This window comes from Arachis stenosperma, chromosome 1, assembly GCF_014773155.1.
Source record: "Arachis stenosperma cultivar V10309 chromosome 1, arast.V10309.gnm1.PFL2, whole genome shotgun sequence".
NCBI lineage: Eukaryota > Viridiplantae > Streptophyta > Magnoliopsida > Fabales > Fabaceae > Arachis > Arachis stenosperma.
Window position 1 is genome coordinate 102,041,608 of NC_080377.1, and position 18,454 is coordinate 102,060,061.

At 39.0% G+C, this 18,454-nt stretch overlaps 1 non-coding gene and 1 pseudogene across 1 annotated transcript; both read right to left on the reverse strand.

Annotated features, from left to right (window-relative positions):
* LOC130967446 (glutamine-dependent NAD(+) synthetase-like) overlaps nucleotides 1–18,454 on the reverse strand; it is a 37,255-nt pseudogene continuing 18,801 nt past the window's right edge.
* On the reverse strand, nucleotides 6,317–6,424 carry LOC130954816 (small nucleolar RNA R71). Its single transcript, XR_009076427.1, has one exon. It is a non-coding gene; the product is annotated as a small nucleolar RNA R71 (small nucleolar RNA).

Genomic DNA, 18,454 nt, shown 5'->3' on the forward strand with positions numbered 1-18,454 from the left:
CTAAGTGTAGTTAGAACGTATAGGCTCCAGTTCAGCAGTAGGCGGAGCTGCTTCAATTTCTGCTAGAGATGAGTAACCAAGATGGACGGTTGCCCATCGCAAGAATGTCCTAAGGTCCTGTTTACTTATGCTATCAATAGGATTTATATCTGCCGCACTGTAATCATACTATAAAAGAGATAAACTTTGGTAACTGATGTGTAATGGACCACAAAAATGAGAAATAATAGCAAGCTATTCAAAAAATAATAATCAAAATCTGTGTAGACCTTTGTCAAGTAACCACGTAATCCTTCATCCACATTTGAGCTCCCCAAGACAAGATAAAACCCTGGTTTGTTGTGAACCCATGGCAATAGTGATGCTAACATGAACGCAGACACCATCCTGATTCAAGTTTGTATGCTTTCCAAGCTTAGATTCTCAACGTTAGATCCTCCATCTACCTGTAAAGGCATACAAAGAAATTATTTGACCTATAACAGCATGAAAACATAAACAATTAAACAGATCAGATTTCCAAGCTTTTAGTTAGGATAAAAATGGTTAGATTCCCCGCAATGAAACTAAGTTTCTGCCAGTTTGACCAATCAGTAGCTTGGTCATAATATCAATATGGAGATCTACATATGACTATTTATATTTGTAACACTTATTTATCTCATTATCAATATACTCTTGGGCAGAAGTCCAAGTGTATGAAAAGACAAAGTTCTCGTACTTGCAAGCTATGATTAAAATAAATCACTAATCCATACTTCATTTACCTTATAGCGTGGTCTCTTTCCTGTAAGTGTTTGGATCAATGACAAAAACACAGATACAACTCCATCAATGGAAAGATCAAGGTGCCATGAACCAATTTCATCAGCCAACACCTTGGTCCATGACCTTGTCATGTCCAAATTACAAGGAAATTTTTGTTTTATCATTAGGATAACATGTGAGGGAGGAAGTAGACTGATCTTTATAAACATTGATGATTATCTATAGAAATAGCAGATATAAAGTCAGTTGTACAGACAAAGACTGAAAAACAGAAGGACATTAAATTTATTACTTACCTGTTTTCAGATCCCATAAAAATAATATAGAATATTCGCTTGGAAAATTCTCTGTTATCAGTAGGATATTGTCTATCTTTGTAGTTTCCTATTCTTATTGCATCAGTTTTAACTTGTTCATCTCCATTTGGAATTTTTGCAGGCAGAAGTGAATCACTAGTGAATGCCACATAAACTACAAGATTTTGTTTATTCCACCTCTTCCATGTTTGAAAAATGTAAAAGAAAAAAGAGATAGAAATTCTGATTTTATTACTAGAAATTGTTTCAGATTGATTTCAATGAAAAAATTCAAAACACACAGAACTAAGAAAAAGTACTATATCAATGAAAGTCCAATTCCATAATAAATTCAATAATCATCTAATTATGTATCACCTCTTAACCACCTTTCCTTGAGATCCTTTTATTGGTGGTACTTAACAGAGGTTTGATTAGTGGTCAGTTGAATAGTATGCTTGTTCCTAAGGGTAAACCACAAAAAATGCATCCAAATTATTGTAGCACTAATGATGAGTGGATAATTTATACGCTTTTAAGCATTGTTTTTAGGTAGTTTTTAGTAGGATCTAGTTACTTTTAGGGATGTTTTTATTAGTTTTTATGCTAAATTTACATTTCTGGACTTTACTATGAGTTTGTGTGTTTTTCTGTAATTTCAGGTAATTTCTGGCTGAAATCGAAGGACCTGAGCAAAACTCTGATAAAAGGCTGACAAAAGGACTTGTGATGCTGTTAGATTCTGACCTCCCTGCACTCGAAATGGATTTTCTGGGGCTACAGAACTCCAAATGGCGCACTCTCAACGGTTTCAGAAAGTAGACATCTAGGGCTTTCCAGCAATATATAATAGTCCATACTTTATTCGAGATTAGATGATGCAAACTGGTGCTCAACGCCAGTTCTATGTTGCATTCTGGAGTCAAACGCCAGAAACACGTCACGAACCAGAGTTGAACGCCAAAAACACGTTACAACTTGGCATTCAACTCCAAAAGAAGCCTCTGCACATGTAAAGTTCAAGCTCAGCCCAACACACACCAAGTGGGTCCCGGAAGTGGATTTCTGCATCAATTACTTACTTCTGTAAACCCTAGTAGCTAGTCTAGTATATATAGGACATTTTACTATTGTATTAGGCGTCTTTGGACCAAATCCTGGATTGTATTTTTGATCCTGTGATCACGTTTTGGTGGCTGGCCAGTCGGCCATGCCTGAACCTTCATAACTTATGTATTCTTGATGAGCGGATAATTTGTATGCTTTTTGGCATTGTTTTTAGTATGTTTTTGGTATGATCTAGTTAGTTTTTAGTATATTTTTATTAGTTTTTAGTTAAAATTCACTTTTTTGGACTTTACTATGAGTTTTTGTGTTTTTCTGTGATTTCAGGTATTTTCTGGCTGAAATTGAGGGACCTGAGCAAAGATCTGATTCAGAGACTGAAAAGGACTGCAGATGCTGTTGGATTCTGACCTCCCTGCACTCGAAGTGGATTTTCTGGAGCTATAGAAGCCCAATTGGCGCGCTCTCAACGGCGTTGGAAAGTAGACATCCTGGGCTTTCCAGCAATATATGATAGTCCATACTTTGCCCAAGATTTGATGGACCAAACCGGCGTTCAAATTCACCCTCAGGAATTCCAGCGTTAAACGCCGGAACTGGCACCAAAATGGGAGTTAAACGCCCAAACTGGCATAAAAGCTGGCGTTTAACTCCAAGAGAAGTCTCTGCACGAAAATGCTTCATTGTTCAGCCCAAGCACACACCAAGTGGGCCCGGAAGTGGATTTTTATGTCATTTACTCATTTCTGTAAACCTTAGGCTACTAGTTTTCTATAAATAGGACCTTTTACTATTGTATTTTCATCTTTGGACATCTAGTTCTTAGATCATGATAGAGAGCTTTTGATCATGTTTTTATGATTGAACCCTCATTGGGAGGATGGCCATTCGGCCATGCCTAGACCTTGTTCTTATGTATTTTCAACGGTGGAGTTTCTACACACCATAGATTAAGGTGTGGAGCTCTGCTGTACCTCGAGTATTAATGCAATCACTATTGTTCTTCTATTCAATTCCGCTTGTTCTTGTTCTAAGATATCACTTGTTCTTCAACTTGATGAATGTGATGATCCGTGACACTCATCATCATTCTCACCTATGAACGTGTGACTGACAACCACCTCCGTTCTACCTTCGATTGGGTGAATATCTCTTGGATTCCTGATTGCACGATGCATGGTTGATCGCCTGACAACCGAGTGCTCGCCTGACAACCGAGCCAACCATTCCGTGAGATCAGAGTCTTCGTGGTTTAGGCTAGAACTGATGGCGGCATTCAAGAGAATCCGGAAGGTCTAACCTTGTCTGTGGTATTCTGAGTAGGATTCAATGATTGAATGACTGTGACGTGCTTCAAACTCCTGAGGGTGGGGCGTTAGTGACAGACGCAAAAGAATCACTGGATTCTATTCCGGCCTGATCGAGAACCGACAGATGGATAGCCGTGCCGTGACAGGGTGCGTTGAACATTTCCACTGAGAGGATGGGAGGTAGCCACTGACAACGGTGAAACCCTTGCTTAAGCTTGCCATGGAAAGGAGTAAGAAGGATTGGATGAAGACAGTAGGAAAGCAGAGAGACGGAAGGGAAGGCATCTTCATACGCTTATCTGAAGTTCCTACCAATGAATTACATAAGTATCTCTATCTTTATCTTTATGTTTTATGCGTCCATCACCATATCATTTGAGTTTGCCTGACTAAGATTTACAAGATGACCATAGCTTGCTTCATACTAACAATCTCCGTGGGATCGACCCTTACTCGCGTAAGGTTTATTACTTGGACGACCCAGTGCACTTGCTGGTTAGTTGTGCGAGGTTGTGTTAATGCCATGGTATTGAACACCAAGTTTTTTTTGGGGTTCATGACCGGGGATTATGAGAGTTGTGAAAAGTATTGTTCACAATTTCGCGCACCAAGTTTTTGGCGCCGTTGCCGGGGATTGTTCAAGTTTTGAGCAAGCTTTTGGTCCGGTAACATCAGTGCCAAAGTTCTGATCCGGCAACAGCACCAAGTTTTTGGCGCCGTTGCCGGGGATTGTTGAGTTTGGACAACTGACGGTTCATCTTGTTGCTTAGATTAGGTATTTTTTTTTCGAAATTCTTGAAGATGAATTCTAGAGTTTCATGATGATTTGTTGAAGTCTGGCTGGCTGTGAAGCCATGTCTAATTTCATTGGACCGAGGTTTCAACTTATCATCACAAGAGCTTGTTGATTTTTATCAATCTTGCTTTTGGAGCAGTGATCTGCTAAGGCTTGGCTGGCCATTGGCCATGTCTAGTGTTTTGGACCGAAGCTTTCTTTGAAAGCTTGGCTGGCTGTGAAGCCATGTCTAATTCCTGGACCGGAGTCTTAGACTAGCATTGCACTGATTCCTGGAATTCTCATTAAGAATTTTGATATCTTTTTCCACTTAATTTTCGAAAAACACAAAAAAATCAAAAAAATCATAAAATCCAAAAATTTCTTGTTTGAGTCTAGTGTCTCATCTTAAGTTTGGTGTCAACTGCATGCATTCATTCATGTGTCTTAAAGGATCTTCAAGTAATTCTTGATGATTTTCGTGCTCTGATCTTTGAATTCAATTGACTTGAGTGTTTTGTGTGTCTCATATGCATTCTCATTAGTGTCAGTAGTATACAAACTGCTAAGTTTGGTGTCTTGCATGCATTGTTATTTGATTTTAGTTACATTTTGATTATTCCTTATTATTAAAAATCCAAAAATATTTTTAATTTGTGTCTTCTCAAGTCAATAATACAGAGAATTGAAGATTCAGAACATTCAGCAGAGGAATTGCACAGAAAAAGCTGGGCGTTCAAAACGCCCAGTGAAGAAGGACAGACTGGCGTTTAAACGCCAGCCAGGATACCTGGTTGGGCGTTTAACGCCCAAAAAGGTAGTATTTTGGGCGTTAAACGCCAGAATGTGCACCATTCTGGGCGTTTAACGCCAGGATGGCACAAGGGGGAAGATTTTGTTTTCAAATCAAATTTTTTTCAAGTTTTCAAAGTTTTTCAAAATCAAATCTTTTTCAAATCATATATTTTCAATCAAATCTTTTTCAAAATCAATTTCTTTCTATTTTGAAAGATACTTGCTATCAATTAATGATTTGACTCAACATTTCAAGTATGTTGCCTTTTCTGTTGAGAAAGGTTTAATGTTTGAATCATATCTTTTCTTGTTAGCCAAGTTTTTAATTTTCAAAATCAAATCTTTTTAAAATGTTTTTCAAATCATATCTTCTCAATCACATCTTTTTAAAACCAATCATATCTTCTTAACTACATCTTTTTCAAAATAGTTTTCAATCAAATCTCTTTGATTTATAATTTCAAAATCCTTTTCAAAAAAATCACTTGATTTCTTTTCCACTTTCATTTTCGAAAATCAATTAGTGTTTTTCAAAAATGTTTTCAAAAATCTTTACTTAATTTTCGAAAATCACTTCCCTTCTTCTCACATCCTTCTATTTATGGACTAACACTATCCCTTAATGTAAAATTCGAACTCCATCTTCTTTGATAAGTTCGAATTTTCTACTTCTGTCTTCTACTTTTCTTTTCCTTTGACACTTCAAGGAATCTCTATACTGTGACATAGAGGATTCCACATATTCTTGTTCTCTTCTCTTTCTTATGAGCAGGAGCAAAGACAAAAGCATTCTTGTTGAGGCTGACCCTGAACCTGAAAGGACCTTGAAGAGAAAGCTAAGAGAAGCCAAAGCACAACTCTCTTTAGAGGACCTGACCAAATTCTTCAAGGAAGAAGAACACATGGCAGCCGAAAACAACAACAATGCCAACAATGCAAGGAAGGTGCTGGGTGACTTTACTGCACCTACTCCCAACTTCTATGGGAGAAGCATCTCTATCCCTGCCATTGGAGCAAACAACTTTAAGCTTAAGCCTCAATTAGTTTCTCTAATGCAACAGAATTGCAAGTTCCATGGACTTCCATTGGAAGATCCTCATCAGTTTTTAGATGAGTTCTTACAAATCTGTGACACTGTCAAGACTAATGGGGTTGACCCTGAGGTCTACAAACTTATGCTATTCCCTTTTGCTGTAAGAGACAGAGCTAGGACATGGTTGGACTCACAACCTAAAGAAAGCCTGGACTCTTGGGAAAAGCTAGTCAATGCCTTCCTGGCAAAGTTCTTTCCACCTCAAAAATTAAGTAAGCTTAGAGTGGAAGTCCAAACCTTCAGACAGAAGGATGGAGAATCCCTCTATGAAGCTTGGGAAAGATACAAACAATTAATCAGAAAGTGTCCTTCTGATATGCTTTCTGAATGGAGCATCATAGGTATTTTCTATGATGGTCTCTCTGAACTGTCCAAGATGTCTTTGGATAGCTCTGCTGGAGGATCTCTTCATCTGAAGAAGACGCCTACTGAAGCTCAAGAACTGATTGAAATGGTTGCAAATAACCAATTCATGTATACTTCTGAAAGAAATCCTGTGAACAATGGGACTAGTCAGAAGAAAGGAGTTCTTGAGATTGACACTCTGAATGCCATATTGGATCAGAACAAAATATTGACTCAACAAGTCAATATGATTTCTCAAAGTCTGTCTGGAATGCAAAACGCACCAAGCAGTACTAAGGAAGCTTCATCTGAGGAAGAAGCTTATGATCTTGAGAACCCTTCAATGGAAGAGGTGAATTACATGGGAGAACCCTATGGAAACACCTATAATCCTTCATGGAGGAATCATCCAAATCTTTCATGGAAGGATCAACAGAGACCTCAACAAGGTTTCAATAACAATAATGGTGGAAGAAACAGGTTTAGCAATAGCAAACCTTTTCCATCATCTTCTCAGCAACAGACAGAGAGCTCTAAGTAGAATACCTCTGACTTAGCAACCATGGTCTCTGATCTAATCAAAACCACTCAAAGTTTCATGACTGAAACAAGGTCCTCCATCAGAAATTTGGAAGGACAAGTGGGTCAGCTGAGCAAGAAAATTACTGAACTCCCTCCTAGTACTCTTCCAAGCAATACAGAAGAAAATCCAAAAGGAGAGTGCAAGGCCATCAACATGGCCGAAATTTGGGAGTAAGAAGAGGCAGTGAACGCCACTGAGGAAGGCCTCACTGGACGTCCACTGGCCTCCAATGAGTTCCCCAATGAGGAACCATGGGAATCTGAGGCTCAAAATGAGACCATAAAGATTCCATTGGACTTACTTCTGCCATTCATGAGCTCTGATGAGTATTCCTCCTCTGAAGAGGATGAGTATGTAACTGAAGAGCAAGTTGCTAAATACCTTGGAGCAATCATGAAGCTAAATGACAAGTTATTTGGAAATGAGACTTGGGAGGATGAACCCCCTTTGCTCACCAAGGAACTGGATGACTTGTCTAGGCAGAAATTACCTCAAAAGAGACAAGATCCTGGGAAGTTTTCAATACCTTGTACCATAGGCACCATGACCTTCAAGAAGGCCTTGTGTGACCTGGGGTCAAGTGTAAACCTCATGCCTCTCTCTGTAATGGAGAAGCTAGGGATCTTTGAGGTGCAAGCTGCAAAAATCTCACTAGAGATGGCAGACAATTCAAGAAAACAAGCTTATGGACTTGTAGAGGATATTCTGGTAAAAGTTGAAGATCATTACATCCCTACTGATTTCATAGTCCTAGAGACTGGGAAGTGCATGGATGAATCCATCATCCTTGGCAGACCCTTCCTAGCCACAGCAAAGGCTGTGATTGATGTTGATAGAGGAGAGTTGATCATTCAAGTGAATGAAGAATCCTTGGTGTTTAAGGCCCAAGGATATCCCTCTGTCATCATGGAGAGGAAGCATGAAGAGCTCCTCTCAAAACAAAGCCAAACAGAGCCCCCACAGTCAAACTCTAAGTTTGGTGTTGGGAGGCCACAACCAAACTCTAAGTTTGGTGTTGAACCCCCACATTCAAACTCTAAGTTTGGTGTTGGGAGGTTCCAACATTGCTCTGAGCATCTGTGAGGCTCCATGAGAGACCTCTGTCAAGCTATTGACATTAAAGAAGCGCTTGTTGGGAGGCAACCCAATGTTATATTTTATATATCTTTCTTTTGTTATTTTATATTTTTTGTAGGTTGATGATCATGAGAAGTCACAAAATCAATGAAAAAAGCAAAAACAGAATGAAAAACAGAAAGAAAAATAGCACACCCTGGAGGACGCACCTACTGGCGTTTAAACGCCAGTGAGGCTAGCTGTTGGGCGTTTAACGCCCAGTCTGGCACCATTCTGGGCGTTTAACGCCAGAAAGGGGCACCAGACTGGCGTTAAACGCCAGAAAAGGGCAAGAAGCTGGCGTTAAACGCCAGAAATGGGCACCAGTCCGGCGTTTAACGCCAGAAATGGCTAAAAACACATTTTTGCTTGCCATTTGGTGCAGGGATGACTTTTCCTTGACACCTCAGGATCTGTGGACCCCACAGGATCCCCACCTACCCTACCACTCTCTCTCTTCTTCACCCATTCACCAATCACCTCAACACCTCTTCCCCAAAAACCCCTCACCTATCAAATCCCTTCTTTCTCTTTACCACTCACATCCATCCTTCATAAAACCTCACCTACCTCACCATTCAAATTCAAACCACTTTCCCACCCAAACCCACCCTCAAATGACCGAACCCTACCCTTCCCCTCTCCTATATAAACCCTCCTTCACTCCTTCATTTCCACACAACCTAAACACCACTTCTCCCCCCTTTGGCCGAACACTAAAGCCATTCCCTTCTTCCTCATTTCTACTTCTTCTACTCTCTTCTTTCTTCTTTTGCTCGAGGACGAGCAAACATTTTAAGTTTGGTGTGGTAAAAGCATTGCTTTTTGTTTTTCCATAACCATTTATGGCATCCAAGGCCGGAGAAACCTCTAGAAAGAGGAAAGGGAAGGCAAAAGCTTCCACCTCCGAGTCATGGGAGATGGAGAGATTCATCTCAAGGGTGCATCAAGACCACTTCTATGAAGTTGTGGCCTTGAAGAAGGTGATCCCCGAGGTCCCTTTTTCACTCAAAAAGGGTGAATATCCGGAGATCCGACATGAGATCCGAAGAAGAGGTTGGGAAGTTCTTACCAACCCCATTCAACAAGTCAGAATCTTGATGGTTCAAGAGTTCTATGCCAATGCATGGATCACCAAGAACCATGATCAAAGTGTGAACCCAAATCCAAAGAATTATCTTACTATGGTTCGGGGGAAATACTTGGATTTTAGTCCGGAAAATGTAAGGTTAGCATTCAACTTGCCTATGATGCAAGGAGATGAACATCCTTACACTAGAAGGGTCAACTTTGATCAAAGGTTGGACCAAGTCCTCACAGTCATATGTGAAGAGGGCGCCCAATGGAAGAGAGATTCAAGAGGAAAGCCGGTTCAATTGAGAAGGCATGACCTCAAGCCCGTGGCTAGAGGATGGTTAGAGTATATACAACGCTCAATCATTCCCACTAGCAACCGGTCCGAAGTTACCATAGACCGGGCTATCATGATCCATAGTATCATGATTGGAGAAGAAATAGAGGTTCATGAGGTTATAGCCCAAGAACTTTATAAGGTGGCGGACAAGTCCTCTACCTTGGCAAGGTTAGCCTTTCCTCATCTCATTTGTCACCTCTGTTATTCAGTTGGAGTTGACATAGAAGGAGACATCCCCATTGATGAGGACAAGCCCATCACTAAGAAGAGGATGGAGCACACAAGAGACCCCACTCATCATGAGATCCCTGAGATTCCTCAAGGGATGCACTTTCCTCCACAAAACTATTGGGAGCAACTAAACACCTCCCTAGGAGAGTTGAGTTCCAACATGGGACAACTAAGGATGGAGCATCAAGAACACTCCATCATCCTCCATGAAATCAGAGAAGATCAAAGAATCATGAGGGAGGAGCAACAAAGACAAGGAAGAGACATTGAGGAGCTCAAGCACTCCATAGGATCTTCAAGAGAAAGAAAGAGCCGCCATCACTAAGGTGGACCCGTTCTTTGATTTCCTTGTTCTTTATTTCTCTGTTTTTCGAATTTTAGTGCTTATGTTTATCTATGTTTATGTCTTGTGATCATTAGTGTCTTAGTGTTTATGCCTAAAAGTTATGAATGTCCTATGAATCCATCACCTCTCTTGAATAAAAAAACGTTCTTAATTGAAAAAGGAAGAATTGCATGAATTTTGAATTTTATAACAGTTTAATTATTTTGATGTGGTGGCAATATTTTTGTTTTCTGAATGTATGCTTAAACAGTGCATATGTATCTTGAATTTGTGGTTCATGAATGTTGGCTCTTGAAAGAATGATGAAAAAGGAGACATGTTACTGAGGATCTGAAAAATCATAAAAATTATTCTTGAAGCAAGAAAAAGCATTTCTATTCAAAAAAAAGAAAAAAAAAGAGAAAAAGAAAAGAAAACGAAAAAAAAGAAAAGAGAAAAAGAAAGAAATAAAAGTTGTGATCCAAGGCAAATAAGAGTGTGCTTAAGAACCCTGGACACCTCTAATTGGGGACTCTAGCAAAGCTGAGTCACAATCTGAAAAGGTTCACCCAATTATGTGTCTGTGGCATGTATGTATCCGGTGGTAATACTGGAAGACAGAGTGCTTTGGCCACGGCCAAGACTCAATAAGTAGCTATGTTCAAGAATCATCATACTCTACTAGGAGAATCAATAACACTATCTGGATTCTAAGTTCCTAAAGAAGCCAATCATTCTGAATTTCAAAGGATAGAGTGAGATGCCAAAACTATTCAGAGGCAAAAAGCTAAAAGCCCCGCTCATCTAATTAATACTGATCTTCATAGATGTTTTTGGAATTCATTGCATATTCTCTTCTTTTTATCTTATTTGATTTTCAGTTGCTTGAGGACAAGCAACAATTTAAGTTTGGTGTTGTGATGAGCGGATAATTTGTACGCTTTTTGGCATTGTTTTTAGTATGTTTTTGGTATGATCTAGTTAGTTTTTAGTATATTTTTATTAGTTTTTAGTTAAAATTCACTTTTCTGGACTTTACTATGAGTTTGTGTGTTTTTCTGTGATTTCAGGTATTTTCTGGCTGAAATTGAGGGACCTGAGCAAAGATCTGATTCAGAGACTGAAAAGGACTGCAGATGCTGTTGGATTCTGACCTCCCTGCACTCGAAGTGGATTTTCTGGAGCTACAGAAGCCCAATTGACGCGCTCTCAACGGCTTTGGAAAGTAGACATCCTGGGCTTTCCAGCAATATATGATAGTCCATACTTTGCCCAAGATTTGATGGCCCAAACCAGCGTTCAAAGTCACCCTTAGGAATTCCAGCGTTAAACGCCGGAACTAGCACCAAAATGGGAGTTAAACGCCCAAACTGGCATAAAAGCTGGCGTTTAACTCCAAGAGAAGTCTCTGCACGAAAATGCTTCATTGCTCAGCCCAAGCACACACCAAGTGGGCCCGGAAGTGGATTTTTATGTCATTTACTCATTTCTGTAAACCTTAGGCTACTAGTTTTCTATAAATAGGACCTTTTACTATTGTATTTTCATCTTTGGACATCTAGTTCTTAGATCATGATAGAGAGCTTTTGATCATGTTTTTATGATTGAACCCTCATTGGGAGGATGGCCATTCGGCCATGCCTAGACCTTGTTCTTATGTATTTTCAACGGTGGAGTTTCTACACACCATAGATTAAGGTGTGGAGCTCTGCTGTACCTCGAGTATTAATACAATTACTATTGTTCTTCTATTCAATTCCGCTTGTTCTTGTTCTAAGATATCACTTGTTCTTCAACTTGATGAATGTGATGATCCGTGACACTCATCATCATTCTCACCTATGAACGTGTGACTGACAACCACCTCCGTTCTACCTTCGATTGGGTTAATATCTCTTGGATTCCTGATTGCACGATGCATGGTTGATCGCCTGACAATCGAGTGCTCGCCTGACAACCGAGCCAACCATTCCGTGAGATCAGAGTCTTCGTGGTTTAGGCTAGAACTGATGGCGGCATTCAAGAGAATCCGGAAGGTCTAACCTTGTCTGTGGTATTCTGAGTAGGATTCAATGATTGAATGACTGTGACGTGCTTCAAACTCCTGAGGGCGGGGCGTTAGTGACAGACGCAAAAGAATCACTGGATTCTATTCCGGCCTGATCGAGAACCGACAGATGGATAGCCGTGCCGTGACAGGGTGCGTTGAACATTTCCACTGAGAGGATGGGAGGTAGCCACTGACAACGGTGAAACCCTTGCTTAAGCTTGCCATGGAAAGGAGTAAGAAGGATTGGATGAAGACAGTAGGAAAGCAGAGAGACGGAAGGGAAGGCATCTTCATATGCTTATCTGAAGTTCCTACCAATGAATTACATAAGTATCTCTATCTTTATCTTTATGTTTTATGCGTCCATCACCATATCATTTGAGTTTGCCTGACTAAGATTTACAAGATGACCATAGCTTGCTTCATACTAACAATCTCCGTGGGATCGACCCTTACTCGCGTAAGGTTTATTACTTGGACGACCCAGTGCACTTGCTGGTTAGTTGTGCGAAGTTGTGTTAATGCCATGGTATTGAACACCAAGTTTTTTTTTGGGTTCATGACCGGGGATTATGAGAGTTGTGAAAAGTATTGTTCACAATTTCGCGCACCAATTCTCAACGGTGGAGTTTTTACACACCAAAGATTAAGGGTGTAGAGCTCTGCTGTACCTCGAGTTTCAATGCAATTACTACTATTTTCTATTCAATTCAACTTATTCTTATTCTAAGATATTTGTTGCACTTCAACATGATGAATGTGATGATCTGTGACACTCATTATCATTCTCACCTATGAACGCGTGATTGATAACCACTTCCGTTCTACTTAGGCCGGGCGCATATCTCTTGGATTCCTTAATCAGAATCATCGTGGTATAAGCTAGAATTGATGGTGGCATTCATGAGAATCCGAAAAGTCTAAACCTTGTCTGTGGTATTCCAAGTAGGATTCAAGGATTGAATGACTGTGACGAGCTTCAAACTCGCGAGTACTGGGCGTAGTGACAGACGCAAAAGGATAGTAAATCCTATTCCGGTATGATCGAGAACCGAAAGATGATTAGCCGTGCTGTGACAGAGCATTTGGACCATTTTCACTGAGAGGATGGGATGTAGCCATTGACAATGGTGATGCCCTACATACAGCTTGCCATGGAAAGGAGTAAGAAGAATTAGATGAAAGCAGTAGTAAAGCAGACGTTCTAGAGCCATACAGCATCTCCAAACGCTTATCTGAAATTTCCACCAATGAATTTACATAAGTATTTTTATCCTTATTTTCTGTTTATTTACTATTATTATTCGAAAACTCCATAACCAATTATTATCCGCCTAACTGAGATTTACAAGATGATCACAGCTTGCTTCATACCAACAATCTCCGTGGGATCGACCCTTACTCACGTAAGGTATTACTTGGATGACCCAGTGCACTTGCTGGTTAGTTGTGCAAAGTTGTGAAGTTATGTTTGGACCATGGTATTGTGCACCAAGTTTTTGGCGCCATTGCCGGGGATTGTTCGAACAACAAATTTTACATATGAATAACAATTTCGGCTACCAACTAACAAAAATGTTTTTGAATTATGTTATCAACAAAAATAACCTCAATATTTAAAAACATGCCAAAATGCCCAATCATGATCAAAGGCCTGTTTCATTAATAGAAAAAATGTGACGTGCTTAACGGAGCATTCAACGTGGAAAGTGAGACTCTGACATTCTCCGTTTGTCACATCGTTCTTTTCTATTAACGTAGAACATTTCAGTTCATACATGTGAATTTTTTGTCACATTTTTAAATAATTTAAGGATATTTTTGTCAATAATAAATTTCGGAGACATTTTTGTCACTGATAAAATACTTTGGGTGCTTTTTTGGTGGTTTACTCTTGTTTCTAAATAAGCAGTATTTGTTTGTATGCACTATTAACATAGCTTCTACATACTGCCACAAATTGGGTAGGTGATAGAACCTTGAAGGTATATCAGAATCTAACAGCAGTTGATATCAATTCAAATGTACATTTAACAACCAGCTAACACATGCACCCAACTATTGCAGCAACTAATGAACTGTCTGCTCCACTAGAAAGGGGAAGCAAAAAACCAGATGCTCCGCTTCTTCTTAAATAGTCCCATAACCAGCAACTAGGTCCAAATGCTATTTCCTCCTCAGGAGAGTGATACTTGATCTGTAAAGCATATATCATATTCAATTAGCAACTTAGCAGTCTGAGCAATTGAAGGAATAATATTGTGACATTATCTAAAAGTTGCAACTCAAAATGGTAACAACGTGCATTACCTTTAGTGTAATGGAAAGACGATGTTTAAGATTAAAAGTTACACATAGACTATATGGTACTTCCACTGAAGGAACATTAGTTTTACAACTTGATTGCTCTTGAAAGCTACTTATAGATCTTCTTAGGCTTGCCACCACCCAATAGAAAAAATGGAGTTATGGAACCAAATCTAATATCAACAGTTGAGGATTAAAATGGCATTGCATGCATTGTTATAGGTGGGAGGTCATGCAACAAATACGATGTCTAGATCTATTTGTGCAACCACAACCTCAACATCCTTTAAAGAAAATTGTGACCCTTGTGCAATGAGATCACCATTGACCACAACACAAGCACAACCATCTGTTACGAGTAAATTTTAAGAAATGAACAAAAAGGCCACATAAGTAAAATCTCCAAAAGCTGGAAAAGATGCTAAAATAACAGTTAACGTGTCCATATATCAACTTGCATATATTTGAAGGTATTCATTCTCAAGAATATGTGTTAGACACCAACTTCAAAGCATTATATAATTGTATTAAGAGAAACATATTCTACCATGGTAAAGACGGCCAACATCGCATCCTTGGTGATTGCTATACATGTATACTCTGTCACGAGTGTGAGTGGCATCTATAAAAGCACGAAGATGAATATCAAGCTTTCTAAGTTGGTGATGACTTCCACTGGCATTTCATAAATACTTCAAGCCCATTCAATGAAAGCTCAGAATGTGGGGGAATTGGAGTAAACAGCTCTTCACAAACATCAGTTGAAATAGCTCTACAATTTTGAAATAAACATCGAATCAAAAGTTAGAATGACAATGAATAAATTAAGCATACACAAACACACAATAGTTGGAACACACTTGTTCTTAACTTGCATTTACACATTATTTAGAATTCGTAAGTAAACACACTAAATAACCCTTAAAATAAACTAAACTAATAAACACTTTAAAAATATAGCTTGTGATTATGCAACATACGTGTCCTTAAACTTCAGAAATTCATAGCCAAAGGGAATCGATGTCTGGCCTAACGCCTCAGCTATCTCTCCAGGAAGCTGAAAATGGACAAGATGATCTCTCGGCTTCCACACCGTGAACCATCGAAGTTCTCTATAATTGCCATCGTTCGCAAGCACATCTTTGGATGCATCATGTAACGACCCAATTCCCAGTACGTTATTATCATACTGGAAATCAAGTGTCACTAATTTGTTCACCTAACGCTTTAGCTATTTATTATTAAGCCTATAATCGTATTAGCGCACTATCGAATTTTTGGAGAAAAACTTTTATTTTATAAAAGTATTTGCGAGGACAGCTAATTAAACATACACAAGCCATAATAGGGAATCAAATAAAACATACACAACGCCAACATTATATATAAACACAACATATAGCATAGATCATACATACATATAAAGGTATATATATATATATATATATATATATATATATATATATATATATATCGTAAGTTAGCATACAACCCATCGCCTCTTGCTACTGTGTACAAATCAACACTCTGGGCCCTGGTCTATATAGGAAACCCTTAAGCTGGCGCCCGAAACTAGCCTAGTCAACTATGTACACCCTATTCTCTCAGTGAATCTAATCAAAAGTGAGAGACTAACACAAAAGCTAGGCTAACACAAAAAAACTATCAAAAGGCTCAAAATCATCTCCCAAGTATCATCGTTAGAGGAGATCACAATCACGTCAGAACACTCCATAGGATCCTTGTCCTTGTCATCGGTAATCTCTATAATCTCAGGAGGGGCACTGACACTCGTGCTACTGGTCTGACCAACACTCGTCGGTCTAGTAATAGAGGCAGAGAGTGGCTCCTCAGAAGATGGCTCGGATGAAGATACCGAGATCTGATTTACTAGGATATCATCCTTCGGTACAGGCTCTGGAATATGCTCCTCCATGGGCTCAGGCTCAGGGTCCACCTAATCAGTAGGCTGATCAGGATGCTGATGAGGCACTGACCTGTCATAGAATGGGTGAAATGGCGCATCTGGGTGGAGTCACTGCAATGGGAACTTGTAGGGCATATCGGGGTTAAACTGTGGAGTGTTAATCAGATGATGTAAGAACTGGAGTTTTCACGAACAAAATCATTTAAATGCCCAAATTAAATTTCGGAAAGTTTAAATGAGAATTTGGGGATTTAAATATGATTTTTGGACTCAGTAGGTCTTTCTGAGTCAGAAAATGTGTTTCTGCGAAAAACCGTGAAAAACCGCGAACCGACAGTTGAACCGGTTGAACCGGTTCAAGTTTGCTCGATGCTGCGCGAGAAGCAGTGAAAACAGCCGAAAATCTTAGAAAAATATTAGAGATGGAAAACCGGGCGTTAGTGTTAAAGGTTTGGCCCAAAGTTCCGAACGGGCTAAAAACGCTAACGGGTTGGACCGGGCTCAAGTTGGGCCCGAGCCCAACATATAAATGGGTTCATTAAGTGAACCCACCAGCCATAACTCTCTCAAAACACAACACTCACGCAGCTGCTAAGGAGGAGAAGAGAACCTCTATTTTCACTATTCACACCTCTCTTCTTTTCGCAATATCTTGAGCTACGAAGCTCCGATCGCCGCACCGTTTACGGCTACGCGTTCCTTGTGAATAGCTCTACAAAATCCATCCAAGAAACTAGAGAGGTAAGCACGAAATCCTCTCAGTTCTACTCTCCAAAACTTTGGGTTTTATTAGGGTTTTTGGTTAAATGGGTTTTTGTGATTTTGGATGTTTAGATTCACTCAAATCCTTGCTTAGCATTGGGTTTTGATATCCAAATCTGTTGGAAAAGGTAAGAGACATTAAACCCTTGTAATTTTATGTTTAAATGAAACCCTAGGTTGATTTGTGATGGTTTATATATATATATATATATATATATATATATATATATATATATATATATAGTTTGATTATTGTGAGTTTGGAGCTTGTTGGTGCTTGTTGGAGTTGCATTGGTGGCTTACTTGTGGTTTGAAGCTCATTTGGTGCTCAATTTTGAGTTTTGGTTCATATAAGGAATCGGCCAAGGTATGGTTTTGGTTTTCTCTAGGTAGTATATAATATTCATGGACACTTAGGCTAGTGACCTATATGATAGGTTTGAATTAAAATGGTTGATGAGTGTAGAATGTTGTTGTATGTTGATTTATGATGAAATGATGATGGTTGGGTTTAATTATAATGATTGATAATGATATGAAGAGGATAAATGATTTGTAAAGTTGAAGAGTGAATTGTATTGATATATGTGATGATAATGTTGATGATTTGTTAATGTAATTGGAAAAATGTTAAAGAGGAATTGATTATAAGGTGATATGTTGATGTTGAGGTTGAGGATGATGAATGGTAGAGGAAAATGTGGTAAACTTGGTGTAATGTGAAGTAAAGTGTGGATTTTGATGAGAAATGGAGTTTGGAATAATTTGGTATTGTTTTGGTTGGTTTGAGATATGAAAGTTGGGAAAATTGGTAATTTTGGAACATTTGGTAAAAGTGAATTTTCGGTGAACTGTCTAATATTAACTTTTGTCTCGGTTTTCAAAATCTGATGAAACTTGTATAAAACTATAGATCTTTGAAAACCCTTTAAATCGATATAAACTTTGTGAAATTTGGAATTTTGTAGAGGAAGTTATGATCATTTAAAGTTGGTGTTGAAAATTGATAAACCCCAATTTTGTGGTTTATCTTGTGCTTATTTTGGGGGATTTTTTCACCTTTTCCCACATTTATCCAATGAAATAGCATGGTTTTGTAATTCTCCCTTAATTTGCACTTAAGTGTAAAAACATGCTTTTTAGGCCCTTAAATTGGTAATTTTAATTCATTTTAATTCCATTCGATGCCTTGATATGTTTGTTGAGTGATTTCAGGTTCATAAGGCAAGTATTGGATGGAAGAAATGGAGAGAAAAGCATACAAAGTGGAGAATGCATGAGGAAACAAGGAT